The sequence below is a fragment of the Petromyzon marinus genome, chromosome 51, assembly GCF_048934315.1.
Source record: "Petromyzon marinus isolate PM22_M1 ecotype Great Lakes invasive population chromosome 51, UKy_Petmar_22M1.pri1.0, whole genome shotgun sequence".
NCBI classification, from domain to species: Eukaryota; Metazoa; Chordata; class Hyperoartia; order Petromyzontiformes; family Petromyzontidae; genus Petromyzon; species Petromyzon marinus.
In genome coordinates, this window is record NC_133717.1 from 8,573,614 (window position 1) to 8,588,035 (window position 14,422).

A 14,422-nucleotide genomic window follows, 5' to 3' on the forward strand; every position below is an offset into this window, starting at 1 on the left:
CCTAAATAACACAAAAATATATAAAATGTGGTTGGTTAAAGCATGAGTAGTTCCACCTATTCCAAGACATTTGGCCAGTGTGTAAGCGTAGGCCAGACTACCCGCCTGGGCGGAGGCCCCTTCAACCAGCGGTGCCACGAGCTAACAATTGCAGGGCTGCACTTTGACCTTCTATTGTTCTTATGCGACGATAGTAAGGGATTGATCGAATGAAATCCCCAGATTTGAGACTCTACTATGTGTGTTACGTATATTGGACTTGTTTCGCACCGTACGTAGCCAAACTGTGCTAATCGGAGGTGCGGGGGTGGGGGGAGCGGGACAAACTAAACGCAAAAGGCAGTTGTCGAGAAATGAGTTTTGCATCTAGATTTGAAAGTGCATAGCTCCAGTGGCTTTCTAATATCTGAAGGAACAGCGTTCCAGACTAAAACCTCCACGGGTTGTCGTCGACTTGACGAAGAAGACCACGACTAGGATGAAAAAAATATATTTAAAAAAAATGCCGAACCCCAACTCCCCCCCCCCCGCAACAAACGGTGTCGACGACGCCGTGTAGAGTCTTTGATGGCTACGTTTGGTTCGCGTCCCCGTCAGATCGCGACCATACGGCTCACACTCGCACGCACACTTAGCACCGCTCGCGGTGGGGGATATATATATTTCTGGCTTCTCGGCGGCGGCGGCGTTGTCGGCGTTGTTGTAGTTGTTGTTGCGGGGAAGAAGGGGGAGGCGAGAAAGTTGCATTTCTGACCTTTCGTTGTTTGGCTTAGGTTGAGAAAACAATGAGAGCATTAACTAAATAAACTCTGCGAGGGAACTTGGGCGCAAATCCTGCTTGGGGATTTGGCTTTCATGCGCCTGCGCGCGCGCGCGTGTGTGTTTGTGGGTGCATCTGTTCGTCGGTGAGTGGTGGTGTGGTGGTTAGCGCCCTGCGCTACTCACCCGGCGACCTGGGTTAAATTCCCGCTCATGACGAACACCAGTGACAATTATTTGATGCGGTCCTGGGCCTACCCTGGGTCGACTCGACCTGAAATGAGTACTTGGTGCGGTGCGTGAAATATCGCCACTAGGGAGAAAAAGGCGACCGGGCGTGGTGTTGGCCACCCACCCCCTTGTGTGCTGTACCAGCCTTGATAGATACTCCCTAACAGCACTTGCCCCAACAGTCTGTTCAAGCTATACGGGGGGGATCTTTGTCTTTTGTGTGCGCGGATGTGTTCGTCGGGGAGCGGTAGTGCAATGGTTAGCTCGCTGCGCTACGAACCTGGCAGCCCGAGTTCGATTCTTGCTCACGGCCAACGCCAGTGATAATTATCTGAATCAATCCTGGGCCTCCCCTAGGTTAACTCGGCCTCGAACGAGTACCTGGTGCCATGTGTAAACATTGCCACTCGGGAGACAGAGGCGGTCGGGCGTGATGCTGGCCACACCTTCCCCTCGTGTGCTGTGCCAGCCTTCGTAGGTGCTCGTTAACGGCACTAGCCCCTACGGCCTGTTGAGGCTATATGGCGGGATTTTTATCTTGTTTTTTTTTCTCCCAGTGGGGAAGTACGGTCAAACGACCAACAAAGTGGTCTGGCCATCATCTAGCAGCAGATTGGCAAAAAGGCTGTAAATTTGAATTCGCAGTTATCTTAAAGTTTACTTAAATCCACACTATCTGCAATTTTAATGCATCTCCCTACTTCAATGCAATTTTACTATCTTGTGTTATTGTAATAATACCATAAATTATAAAATTCCCATTCAATAGACGGCGTTTAAAGAGGCATTCATTTTAAGCAGCCCGCCACGGAGCGGATTTGCAAACCTCTCGGCCGCTAAAATAACTTTTCTTCTGGCAGAATCCAGGCGTGCCACGCGTCGCCGCTCGGTTAACGGGCACGCGATAAGTAACCCTACACAGTTGCCCCACCCATGTGGGTCGAGCTGCCTGGAAGGGCACAGGGGCAGTTGAGGGCTTCGGGAAGTTGCAATGGGGGTGTTGGGATGGTGGGGTGGTGGGATCGGCGATGGGGAACCGGGGGGTGACTAGCGAGCTACGGGGTGGAGCGCAGTCCCGATTGATTGAGAGTGGTGGATGAGACGCGAGTCAGAGGGGATCAGCGTCGTAATCGGCTTGCGCCTCGCAAGGACACAACACCCTCGCGCGAGGAATTGGGGTCAGGCAGGGCGAGGCGCCGTCTGTAGTGGCTTCGATTGCCGTGGCGGTGAGCAGCCGGTACGGTGTTTCTCCCCGTATCGTATCCCCCCCCTTCACCCCATCAGCTTTATCTCGCCTGTCGGGATAGAGTCGTCCGAAACGACCTCTTGACCGGGTCACGCCCCAGTGTCTGTGTTTGGCACCTTTTTGCCCGAAATGAAGATATTGGCCTTCTGCTCCATCCCTAAAGCCCTTGCTTACGGTAGAGCACACAGCATCTCTGATGGCGCTTTAGGTTCGTTTGGGCCTGCTGACCGAGGGGAGGTCCAAGACCGCCTCCAGGGAGGATACTTTGGCTTGCTCTTCCTCGGTGGCTTCTTGGTGTAACCCGCACTTTATTTCACCACACGCCAACCTGCCTATTGAGTAACTTTGGTGAACCCATCAATACAGCTCCCGGGTCGTGAGAGGCCGAGCCGGGGGCGGGCGCGAATTTAAGAAATTGGCACCACTGTTTCAACCGCAGTTGCCGGAGATGGAATCGAACCGGCGACCTCTGGAGTTCAAGTCCAGTGTGCTTGCCCTTACACCACAGCGGTGCTACTTGGCCTACGTGCACGTGCAATGCGTTCACGCCGCCAGTGGTACTTAACCATTTGGGTCAAGTGGTTGCTTGTGTGCCGATTGCTTCGGAGTCCTTGGCCTCGCCTCCCTCGCTTTACCCGAACCCCCGATTGGCTGCCAGTTCACTGAATGGTTTACTTTACGTTCCCAAACGTTGACATGGCGATTGCAGCGACGCGTGTCACCCCCGCGCCCCCCTTCCCCCCCGCAAAGGCGACGTTCTTTCACCTAAGTGGACGGGTTGTTCACTTAAGTGAGGCTTAAGTGGACGAAAAGTTACGCGTACATGTGCTAAGTGATTTTGGCACGAGCCCTAGTCGGTGGTCCAACTTGGACATGCGTCTACGGTTTAACCCGCGCTGCCCCCTTCCGTCGTGCCAGACGTCGCCTCTGCCGGCTCGCCGATGACGCACCTGGCGATCGCCAATAACCGCGCCGGCCAGTGATACAAAACGCGCGCGTGGTTCCGGCAGCGGCTGCGGCTGTTGCGGCGACGACGACTATAATCCTCGCGGAGAAGACGGGCAGCTGGTAGAACGAGCGGTGACATAATATCAGCGCCGAACGTGATTCTCGCTGCATTACGCCTTTGTGCTAAAGCCTCGCTGGGAAGCTCGGGGCTTTAACCCCGGCCGCCCACCGTCTTGATTCCGTACTCTCGGGAGAGGGGGAGTGACGCGGGGTAGGGCCTACGGACGAGTCTCGATTTTTCTCAGTCGCGTTGTCTGCGGCCGTGGGTCGGCGAGCCGGCCAAACCCGGCCTCACAAGTGGGACGGTCGCGTAGGACCCTGGTTGGTCGTCGTCATAATAATGATAATAATTTACATTTATCAAGCGCAATTCATCCCCAGGGATCTCAGTGCGCCATGCACAAAGCTAGGATGCCATGGTGCCGATATGTTAATTACCTCGCCTGGTATACAGGAGGTCGTGGGTTCGATCCTGACCCTGACGCCTGTTGGTTGTGGGGATTTTTCTCCGGGTCCTCCGGTTTTTCCCTCCACATTTAGAATCAACGTGACGCATTTAGAGTATTTGGCTCTAAACCCTGTAAGCCACTTTGTTGAGCTGACATTTATGGCCTTGTCGCTTCTGAAAAGGAGCTATATAGAGGGCCTTACCTGGTAAAATAGAAATTGTTGAGTTTTTTTTGGAAATATAAATATGACAACAGTACAGTAAATCCGCGCTATGTGCGAGTTCTGAATTCGTGAGTTTCGCATATCCGCCAGTGAACTAAATATTTACCAATCCCCCCCCCCCACATCCGTGGCCCGCCGGACTTCGGTGTTCGCGAGCGTGCGTCGTGCCAGACCACCGACACCGGGGAGGAGGTGCGCCCAGAACGTTGTTACGTTTGAGACTTATCGTCCGCGAGGATGGGGCACTCCCAAGCTCGGCTCTCCGCGTAGTCCTCGGTCTCGCAGCAATCCCGCTCCGGACTCGCGACCGTGCACGTTTGCTTCAGACGCACTCGCGGTCGGCTCAGTTTGACACATTTTGATACGAACGAGTCGACTGTGAGGCCTATTCAAAAGAACGCGAAATGCGGGGAAAGTTCTGCGGCTAGCGCTCCCCCAGAGTGCGAGAATGATAACAGCTGTGCGGCGTTGTTACCAAACATCTGCCACTCCCGAGGAGTCGTCCTCCTGAATTCGTCAGCATCACCACCACCTACTCCATCATTATCAAATCATTATCATAATCAGAGATAATGAAACACCCGCCATTGTTCTTCTTTGGTTCTTTCGGTAAAGTCACGTAGAATGAGAATAAAATAATAAATTGATAAAATAAAATAACACAATAATATTCTCATGACGTTTCGGCCACAACACAAGCGGCCTTCATCAGGTGTCTCGTCCCTTCACCTGATGAAGGCCGCTTGTGTTGTGGCCGAAACGTCGTGAGAATATTATTGTGTTATTTTATTTTATCAATTTATTATTTTATTCTCATTCTACGTGACTTTACCGAAAGAACCAAAGAAGATGAATCCTTGCAGTCACGAAAGCTTTAAATCGAAATTTACCCGCCATTGTTCTTTATAATATCTTATTTATTGCAGTCATTGTTATTGAACATTTACCATTCCCCCCCCCCCCCCCCCCCAAGTTCACTCGTACCAGGGACGTCGTAACCCCATTCTTCCCAACTTAAACGAGGTCTTTGCATTCGCGAATTCTGCATTCGCGATTGTTTCCAAGAAAGTGACCCTCGCGGATGGAGAGAGAGAGAGGGTTTTGACGTGCAATTACACATTTACCCAGGAGAGCGACACTGAGGCTTAAGACTCTCGTTCAGTTTGGGTCCTGCATGTGGATGTTTGGCCAACACTAATTGCACGTTGTTTATTTTTGGGCTGTGCGAGGAAACCGGAGAACTCCACGGAGAGCAATGCAGAACCGGGGAGGGGGGAGAGCACACAACCTCTGCGCAGACAGGTTCCTCAGTGAGTTTTGAGACTCACTGAGGCTTTTCAGGCTATAATCTAACCAGGAAACAGATCGTTTTTCGCAAGCCGTTTAAGAGCTCTCGTTCTCTCCCCCCCACAGCCACACAAGCTGAACTCTGCGGGGGCTCCGCACCGTGATTGCGCTTGCAATCTCATGTAATAGCATTAGTCATGTCTTCTATTGACCAAACGTCCCAGTGTGGCAGGACGCTCCGGGGAAAGAAAAGAGTCGTGCGCATCGTTACATTGTTACGAGCGGACGAGCGGCACGTCGCTGTCGTGCGAATGGAATAACGTTTTAATTTGGATCATAACTGGGGAGCTACGGTGGCGAGATTTTAACTACAGGAAAACCTTGGATTTCGAGTAACTTGGTCTGCGAGTGTTTTGCAAGACGAGCAAAAAATGTAAATACATTTTAACTTGATAAACGAGCGACGTCTTGCAATACGAGCAGTACGTATGCATTTTGTCTGCCGAGCGTCACGTGATCACAACTGAGCCGATGGTTCGTCTCTCTCTCTCTCGCTGCGGGATTGTGGGTAATCGTCTCCCATGCTCGGTCTCAGTCGGCGTGCCTCACTCGTATAGTCAACATCCGTGCGAGCGTATACTGTTTACTATAGTACTATAGTGGTGTGACCACGTGTATACTATTTACAACAGTACTATAGTGTTGTGACCACGTGTGTGTGTAAAGCATTTTTTTTTAATTTTGTGTCTAAGTGTAGTGACTGTTCTTTAATAACTGTACTGCAACAATGGCCCCTCCTCCTCTCCTCTCTCTCGTTTCTCTCGTCTCCCTCACACCAGCCACGATTACATTCAATTCATAAATTTGATTACTTTATATTAAATTTATATAATAAAAATATCAAAAGGTATTTTGTATTAATCATTTTTCAGTGAATATTTTTGGGTTGTGGAACGAATCATCTGAGTTTACATTATTTCTTATGGGGAAATTCGCTTTGATATACGAGTGCTTTGGATTACAAACACGTTTCCGGAACGAATTATGCTCGCAATTCAAGGTTTTACTGTACCTCGCCTGGTATACAGGAGGTCGTAGGTTTGATCGCGACCCTGATTGATGCCTGCTGTATATTTGGAGTTTGCATATCCTCTGGCTTTTCCCTTCACATTTAGAATTAACGTGCATTGAAAGTATTTGGCTGCTATAAACTTCCACGTGACGAGCCACTTCATTGAGCTATCATTTGTGGCCAGGTCGCTTCTGAAAAAGAGTTACATAGCTCAGCGGGCCTTATCTGGTAAATAAAAAAAAATGGTTTTATTTAGTATCAGTTTAAAAGTGGTCCTTTCATCGTAAAGTTAAAGGTCGTGCGTTGCTAAATTTAAACTCTTTGGCCAAGGGACGCGGGCAGAATGCGATGTCCGATAGTCCTTGCGGTGCAGTCATCATAACCCCTTTTAACCAGCGCTGCCAAATGGGAAGGCCGCAGTCACAGGTCTATTATTAATCCCCGGCGCCATAGTTCACAACTTATAAAAGTTTCACACGGTCTATGATTTGCAAAATTGTTCTTAACTAAACGATTAAAACTACGAAACTATGTTTTTTTTTATTTTACCAGGTAGGAGACCACTGAGCTTATCAAGCTCTCTTTCAGAAGTGACCTGGCCGTAAACGATTGCTCAATGAAGTGGCACATCGCGTGGAAATTTATTGCAGCCAAATACTTTCAATGCACGTTGATTGGAAATGTCGAGGGAAAAACCAGAGGACCCGAAGAAAAAGCCACGTGACCCCGGGGAGAACGGGCAGGCTCGAAATATACAGCAGCAGGCGTCAGGGTTTGGATCGACCCCACGACCTCCTGCATACCAGGCGAGGTAGTTAGCATCTCCTAGCCACCTTGGCGAGATGCTCCATGAATATGAGTCAATATTGCCCCTCTCTTGTATTTGAATATGATTCTTTCGCAGTTGGTATATGAAGCATAGTTGCTTTTGATGCTGGGTGACTGAATCAGTGGAGTGGTGCCACTTGGTTGTTTTTGGACCTTAAGCCACGAACCCAGACCAGATATTTCACTTGCCCAGTACCAGCTGAGGTGGCCCATAGCGTTACCGGTTCCAACTTCTTAATGTGGCCAAAATCAGTGAATTATTTGATAATCGTTTTAAATGAGTGGGTTTTCAAATAATTCACTCTTGTTAGCCATGTAAATAAGTGAGTACAACTAGGAGTTTTTCTCCTTAGGTGGTACCAATTTTCGCTCTGGCCCCATGAACTGAGTCAGCATTTCTCAGACTTGTCTTGGCCCACAGAGCATTCATACGATGCAAACATTTCCACGGACCACCACCCAGCCAGGCCCCCACCTCTGCTGACGAAACGCATTCACTTCTATCTCTGAATACCAGTAATACAAAATTATTTATATTGCCGGAATGTAAAAACATTTTCTTTTAAACGCAGCGATACTTTTTTTTTGTCGGGCGTTTAGATCTTAGGTTAAGGGAAGTTTAATGAGGGTAGTTTTTTCCTTCCTTCATTTTTAGATTAAATATCATAAGTAACATGATTGTAAATGTCGAAAACAAACGGTGTGATAAACATTGTCATTTGCTGCTCACCCTGAGCTCTCATTAATCTGTTAGTGGCATTGTCTTTGTGCTGTCCGCCTTTTGGCGTCCTCTGGTCTAACACCGTTTTGAGACTAGGCTCGAAAGAAAGCTGTTTCTGGTGTGGACCTCTCCGTTTCAAGGACAATGCCAATATATTTTTCGATTTAAAGCTTTCGTGACTGCAGGGATTCATATTCTTGGTTCTTTCGGTAAAGTCACGTAGAAGGGAAATAATAAAATAATAAAATATAGCATAATAAAATAAAATTCTCACGACGTTTCGGCCACAACACAAATAGCCTTCCTCAGGTGAAGAAACAGAACTGTCGGAAAGACAGCGTCATTAAGATTCTGTCTTCCCGACAGTCTTAATGACGCTCCGTCTCATCCATCACGCTGTGTTCAACCACTAAACATGGCAGGTCACAGCAATACACTCGCTCCCTCATTCACCCACTCACTCACCCACTCACTCATCGACTCACTCACACACTCACTGACTCACTCACCCACTCACCGACTCACTCACCCACTCACTCACAAAACTACAGTTGACAGCAACTCGCTCATTTACCCACCCACCCACTCACTCACCCACTCACTCACTCACCCATTCACTCACCCACTCACTCACCCACTTACTCACCCACTCACAAAACTACAGTTGACAGCAACACATTCACGCACTCACCCACTCACTCACCCACTCACTCACTCACTTACCCACTCACCCACTCACAAAACTACAGTTGACAGCAACACATTCACTCACTCACTCACCTACTCACCCACCCACTCACTCACCCACTCACTTACTCACCCACTCACACACCCAGTCATTCACTCACCCACTGATCACACTACAGGTCACAGCAACACACTCCCTCACCCACTCACTCACCCAGGTGACAACACACGCACACACACACGCTCTGTCGCCCACTCATTCACACCCTCAACTCCACCACTGCAGGTCGTCATCACACTTCTCTTTCCGCCTCTTCCCTCGCACTGCTCCACTTTTGGAATTCCCTCCCTCCCCATGGTCGGTTGAACAACAACACAAAAATGCAACCAACGCGTAGCCCTTAATCCCGCTACAACTGTGGCAGTGCTGGTTGTGGCTGGCCGCTTGGCCTCACGGGGCCTCCGTTGGGCCTGTGCTCGGCAAGCTCCGTTGCCTTTCTCGCTCGCGGTGTTGACGAAGCTGACGAATGAAACGTTTCGATGCCCATAGACACTTGCTGGGTTTGCGTGGACTCCCCCCCCCCACCACTCCTTGCTGCATACGTGATGCAAAGGTGGGAGATAGGCTCACAGCATAACGTTCATGGCAGCGCTTCCGTCCACCGATTACATTTTTCTGACGTTATTAAGTTTCGTTTTGCGCGCACTGCACAAGTCGTTAGGGACAATTTGAGATGTGTCCGCTCGTGTAGAATGCTAACTGCGTTGCTGTTAATTGGGCTGCGTCAGAAGAACGTTTTTTTTCTTTTCTTGGGCCTTTTTTCTCTGCTTCAAAATGGTACGTGCTAAATTGTGAGATTGCACATCTTTTAAAACGTAGTAGTAGTAGTAGTAATAATAATGAAAAGGCAAAGACTTACAAGGATAATTTACAACAACAAAAAACTAAACTGAAAATTGCCGGCTGACAGAAGCCCGCTAAAAATACGTCAGCAATTAATCACCGGTCGCTTTTCGGTCTCCATCTAAGGATCGAGCAGAAATGCAGAAAAATGTGCCTTAATTAAAACTGCATTGTGAACATTACAAAGAGACCGAAAGCCCATTTAGACGATTTGTTATCTTCATGTATTATTATGATCACCATCATTTGAATGTGTGTGCCGTAAGCTGTTGAGAGGGGATGTTGGGCGGGCTTTAAGTTCCCCCATGGGAAGGTGAATTTAATTATGGGATGGAAGCGTGGATCGCTGCGTATCCGGAAGCGTCGCCGCCGTTCTGGCAGAGCTCTGATTCATACTCTTTGGTTCTGTTGGGTGAAGTCACGTAGGTGAAAATAAAATAACAAAAAATCACGACGTTTCGGCCACAACGCAAGCGGCCTTCATCAGGTGAAGGGACGAGACTGTCTGGTAGGACAGCGCTGTTCACCTACGTGATTTTACCCAATAGAACCAAAGAGTATGGATCCTAGCAGTCACGAAAGCTTTAAATCTAGAAGAGCTCTGATTCATCCACGCGTAGGCTGCTGCTGCTGCTGCTGCCGCCGCCGCCGCTTTTGATGCTGCTGTTGTTGTTTGTGCTGTTGCTGCTCTTACTGCTGCTGTTGCTACTGCTGCTTCCATTGCTGATGCTGCGACATTTGTTGCTGCGGCTACTGCTGTTGCTGCTGTTGCTGCCGTTGTTACTGCTGCTGTTGTTGCTGCTGTTGTTACTGCTGCAGATGTTGTTGCTGCCACTGCTGCTGCTGCTGCTGCCACTGCTGTTGTTGCTGCTGTTGTTGTGACTACTTCTGCTGTTGCTGCTGCCACTGCTGTTGCTGCTGCCACTGCTGGTGTTGCTGTTGTTGTGACTGCTTCTGCTGTTGCTGCTGCTGTTGCTGCTGATGATGATTATCATGCTGCTGTAGCTTTTTACTGTTACAGCCGCTCCTATTGATGATGTTAATATTGCTCCTGTTGCTGTAGCTACTGTTGCTATTACTGCTGCTGTTGATGCTGCTGCTGCTGCCCATGCCCACGTGAATGATGGCCATTCACAGCGTGGGGGGTGCTGCTGCGAGTAACGAGGAGCAGGAGGGTTATTCGCGAGCCCCCCACCACCACCGTCTCCACCACCTCTTGGCATCCTCACATCATACTCCCATCCCCATTTGACTGAAGCCGTGACCCCCCAACCCTAACCCCCACACACACACACCTTTTAACCCGTTCAGAGTTCACAAGAGAAACCGATGGCGCTGGTTTGGCGTGTGGAGATGCCGATTGCGTCAGATCTGCGTTTTATCGTTTCATCGTTTCTCAAAGGAAATGATGGTGGTTTATAATTGCGTGACGTTTCGGGCAATGGCCCTGCTTCAGTCGGAGCAGAGCTCTATAAATATAGCAGGAGAGAGTCCATTCATGCGGGGCCTAATGTCGGCTTTCGGCATGTAGCGTAGCAACGAGCGAATTTGTGCCAATGGTCCGGCTGGGCCTATGGAACAGTTAAGTCCAATATCGTATAACTATACACTCGGTAACATTTTTTTATTTAAAGCTTTAGTGACTGCAGGGATTCATATTCTCGGTTCTTTCGGTAAAGTCACGTAGAAGGGAAACAATAAAATAATAAAAACATAAAACAATAAAATTCTCACGACGTTTCGACTGCAACACAAGCAATCATCATCAGGTGTGAAAACCACAGAAAGAAAATTTGTTTTATTATTTTATTGTTTCCCTTCTACGTGACTTTACCGAAAGAACCAAGAATATACTCGGTAACATGTTATTAATCTCTCCGAATTGGGACAGCTAACTCCAAGACAATACGACTACACACTCAGTACCATGGTATTAATCTCTCCCCGTTGGAACAGCTAAGTCCAAAACAATACAACTGCACACTCGGTACAATCTTATCAAGCTCTCTCCACTTTGAAGCGGAGTTAGGATGTGCTGAACGCATGGCCGAGGGTCTCAGCGGCAGCTGGGCTACGGAAATGGCGGAGGATGTTGTGCAGATGGAGGTGTGAGGTCCCGCAGAGCTGAGATGTTCGGGGAGAGAACGAGAGCTGAGAAGGCAGCTCGCGCCTTCGATCTGGCCCTTGATTGATAATAATCGTGATGATAAATGATGGTGAATACGTTTTTAATTAACCCAGGAGTCCTGCATTAAGAAGTTTAGCCAGTTTCCATTCGGCGTATGGGAGGCTAACAGAGAACCACAGGGTAAACCCACCGAGCAAAGGGGGGGGATAACACTCAAAGCTCCGCACAGATGGATTAATTCCATGCCTAAATCCACCTGATTCAGCTGTGAGCTGAATCCATTGCAGCACTGGCATCTCGTCACCACGTAGCAGCCCCATGCCTGCAACACCTGGCAAGCACTGGTGGTCACCCATCCCGAGCACTAAGCAGGCTCAGCTCTGGTTAGCATCCGCGACCCGACGAGATCCGGGCACGTTCCGGGTGATTTGGCGGCTGGCATTAAAGATAATTCAACCCGTCGTGGCAGCATCAGCGGCAGCTGTGCTTCCACCGCTGCTCATGGCTTGTGCCACTGTGAGCGAAATATTTTGGGCTCCCAATACATGTGGCGTATATTCATCGCGGTTTAATCCGCGTTCGTAAAATGTGCAGGATGAAAATTTGCTTTAATGAAACCGCAAAAGCGGCTGCTGTGACTGTGTGGGTATGTGTATATCTATCATGTGCACCGCTGCTGTGACTGTATGTGTGTATATCTATTATGTGCACCGCTGCTGTACCGCGGTTGAGCTTGGCTCAGACGTCTTGGCTGCAGTAATCGCTGGCAGTGCCCATGCCCGGCCCCCACCCACCCCACCCCCGCTTTTGTGCGACCCTACCCCACACCCCGCACCCCCTGCTTTTTTTGCCCCCCCCTCTCCCGAGGGATTTTGTGAGGGGTCACGCGTTTAGACGCTCGGTTATACGAGGCGGCTCCGGCCTCGTAATGCTGCGTCGGTTAGAGATCCCTTTACGATCCGCGGGCACATTTTGAGTCCTTCAGCCGCAGCTGCGTGAGACACGTTTGTTGGCGTTCTGTCCTGCAGTGTATTGCTACCTCGCCTGGTATACAGGAGGTTGTGGGTTCGATCCCGACCTTGACGTCTGTATATTTGAAGTTTGCATGTTCTCCCCGTGGTCAATTGGATTTTTCTCCGGGTCCTCCGGTTTCTCCCTCCACGTTTCCAAACATGCATTTAGAGTATTTGGCTGCTGCTATAAATTCCCACGTGGTCAACCACTTGGTGGAGCGATCCGTCTGTGGCCAGGGAGCTTCTGTAAAAAAAAAAAGAGCTACGTTGCTCAGTGAGCCTTACCCTGGTAGAATAAAATTGGTTGAAAGAGAAATTGTTTTAGTTTATTGTGTTTACATCATGGTGCGGGGGGGGGGGAGGCCTTCATCCATCAGTGGAAATATACAGGAGGCAGTCGGCGTCACGGTGCCTGACATCGTTACGCGGTTATCTTCCGATTCAACACGTTTGAATTCAGGTATATTTTTGCTTGAGTCCTACCGTTTTACATAGGTTAGATTCCCCCCCCCCGCCCCCGCCGTTCTTTGCTTGCCAGCGTTGTATCTGCGCGGCGGCCAACGCGCCGCGCCGCTTCTCAGCGGCGCCGCAAAGCAAGCGGGGAAACGTCACGGGGTCCGGCGACGTTAACAATCCGCCCGGCGCCTGCGCGCGAGCCGACCTCGTCGCCGCTCCCATCGCCGCGACGCGCGTCACCCCCCGGGCTCTCTCGCCGTTTAATTGCACGGCGGTTGTTACCGACGGGCAGCGCCCGTTGCGGCAACGCGTAGCGGCGGCCGCGAGTCGAAGGTGCGCACCGAAATAGCAGCGGTGGACGCCTGTGGGTTTTGTAATGAAAGGTGGGATGCAGAAATCTGTCAGGGCCCGGTGATGATGCCCTATCCCCTGTGGTCTGCGGAAGGTCGCCGCGTACCAGGCCAGGTACATTTACATTTAAATTCCAGCCTCTAGGCAACCTCATGAGATGTAACGGCTCATTTCACTCTCCTCCTCCTAAATCCCTCGGTGATTCGATGAATTTGCCCGAATTCAAGGTCAGAATTCGAACCATGAACACAGTATTATTATTACAAATGTTGTGATTGCAGCCGCCACTAGTGGCTGTAGGGGTCACTATGAACACTTTACGAAGTTTAAAACGTCGATTCTTACTCGCATGGTCCTGCGATGTCACATTACGTCTGACCCCTGCACATTAACTCACCTCGTTGCTCGAGTGCCACAGTCGTCGTACTCTCAGGGTCACGTTTCCTCCTTTAGCTGCCATCCCCATTCCCAGTCTTATCCCATCGGCCGTCGGCCCATTTAGTGTCGCGTCCTGGCCAATTCCACTTTTATAAATTGTCAACGTGATGTCTCGCATGTATGTTGAACTTCTCTCGCACCGTACGTAGCCAACCATGCTAATCGGTACCCGTTTAAAGCTGAAGTCGATATAGGGGAGACCCGGGACTGGCCCAGATGTTCTTCACTGATGTTGGCCATGAGCGAAAATCGAACTCGGGTCACCGGGTTCATTAGCGTAGCTCGCAAACTGCTGCACTATCGCGCTCTCCACTTTTTCTCTGCCCAAACACAAAGATCTCTCGTGTAGCCTTAACAGGCTGTTGGGGGCAAGTGCGGTTAGCGAGCACCTATGAAGGCCAGCACGGCACGCAAGGGGGTGTAGGTGGCCAACACCACGCCCGGCCGCCTTTGTCTCCCCAGTGGCGATGTTTACACATCGCACCAGGTACTCATTTGAGGCTGCGTCGACCTAGGGGAGGCCCGGGACCGGTTCGGATAATCGTAGCTGTTGCTGGCCATTAACGGGAATCGAACTCGGGTCGCCGAGTTTCATTAGCTCAGCGCAGCTAACCATTGCAC

General features: G+C 49.9%; 1 protein-coding gene across 3 annotated transcripts in view; it reads left to right on the forward strand.

The window, feature by feature from the left end:
• GDAP2 (ganglioside induced differentiation associated protein 2) overlaps positions 1 to 14,422 on the forward strand; it is a 121,882-nt gene that overhangs the window by 80,108 nt on the left and 27,352 nt on the right. The window lies entirely within an intron of this gene.